General features: G+C 46.8%; 1 pseudogene; it reads right to left on the bottom strand.

Moving 5' to 3' along the window:
• Nucleotides 1–104: 104 nt before the first annotated feature.
• On the bottom strand, nucleotides 105–1,064 carry LOC123949745 (annotated as a pseudogene).
• Nucleotides 1,065–1,815: the final 751 nt, after the last annotated feature.

The raw sequence follows: 1,815 nt of genomic DNA, 5'->3' as shown, positions 1-1,815 counted from the left end.
CATACTCTTGATAATGTGTCTGGGTCAGGGATCTGAGTAAGGGGCTTGTGGACATAAGACTGGCTGTATTTTTCCTCATATTCTGCGGTGGTTTCTTGGTTTCATCAGCTTTGCCTCTTCTCTCTCAGCATTCTGAACATGGCCTCCCTGATGGGCTTGGATTTCACGCTGTAGATGATGGGGTTGAGCACAGGGGGCACCACCAGGTACACATAGGCAATGAGAACATGTACTAAATGAGGCAGGTGCCTCCCAAAACGGTGGATCATTGACACCCCTATGACGGGGATATAGAAAATCAGAACAGCTAATATATGAGACACACATGTGTTTAGGGCCCGGACACGCTCCCTGGGAGAGGCTAGGCCCATCACTGTATGAAGAATAAAGGTATAGGACAGGACAATAAGCAAGGAGTCTACAACCGCTGTGGATAAAACTACATAAAGCCCATAATGGATGTTGACAGTAATATCATCACAGGCCCGTTTCATGACATCTGCATGGAAACAGAAGGAATGGGACAGAAGGTTCTCATCAGGGCAGAAGTTCAGTCGCTTCAGTAAGAAGGGCCCCGGAAAGAGAGATACAGTGGCTCAAGCCACAATGGCCAGCCCAATCCTAATGATGACACTATTGGTGAGGATAGCTGCATAGCGAAGAGGGTTGGAGATGGCCACAAAGCGGTCAAATGACATGGTCAGGAGCACCGACGACTCCACCACAGAGAAAGAGTGGAGGAAGAACATCTGGACCAGGCAGGCATTGAAACCTATGAGCCTATGGTCAAACCAGAGCACAGCCAGGGTGGTGGGCAGTGTGGACAGGGTGAGGCCCACATCGGTGAGGGCCAGCATGGACAGAAAGTAGTACATGGACTGGTGCATGCTGGGAGTTCTTACAGCCAAGAGGATCAGGCAGTTTCCAGTGAGGGCCACCATGTACATAGAGGAGAAGGGGATGGAGATCCATCCATGAACAGCCTCCATCCCTGGGATGCCAATCATCAGGAAGGCATGTGGCTGGAAGAAGGAGATATTGACATAGGACTGGGAAGGCAGCATCTTTGGAAAGTAGTTGAGTTATCCAGAACGATGTGGCCTCTTCAGTCTGTGAAGGAAAATAAGGACAACATCATTGGAAAATAGAGTAGCTCTGATATTAGGTGACATGAGTTCCTACGTGTTAGCAAATATGCAATGTAAAGAGATTTTAAAATGTACTCCACCTAAAAGCCAACTAGAGAATAACTCTTATTTATTTATTTATTAAAAGTATTTATTTATTTATTTGACAGAGATCACAAGTAGGCAGAGAGGCAGGCAGAGAGAGAAAGAGTGGACGAAGCAGGCTTCCTGCTTAGCAGAGTGCCTGATGTGGGGCTCGACCCCAGGATCCTGGGATCTATGACATGAGCCAAAGTCAAAGACTTTAACCCACTGAGCCACCCAGGTGCCCCATGAGAATAACTCTAATTTAAATCTATTGACTACAACAGTGTCATTTTATAGTGTGAAACACTAATTTCTTTGTATATTGAAGAAAGCAGTGTTTTCTTTAAGAATATTAGTTGATTCTAGGAGGTGTCAAGATGGCGGGGAAGTAGGAGGAGGCACCGTTTCAACCTGTACCCTAAAGTGAGCTGATTACCTACCAAAGAACTCTGACCACCCATGAAATCAGCCTGAGATCAGAATTATACACGTCTGGATCTCTACAGGAGCAGAGGACGCCAGTGGCAGGTAAAGCCAACTGGGAGCATTGGACTGATATCGGAAGATAAACAAAAGGGGGAGGGAGCCACCAGAGGTGACC

This window comes from Meles meles, chromosome 8 (assembly GCF_922984935.1).
Source record: "Meles meles chromosome 8, mMelMel3.1 paternal haplotype, whole genome shotgun sequence".
In the NCBI taxonomy this organism is placed as follows: Eukaryota; Metazoa; Chordata; class Mammalia; order Carnivora; family Mustelidae; genus Meles; species Meles meles.
This window is presented reverse-complemented; position numbering and strand designations above follow the sequence as displayed.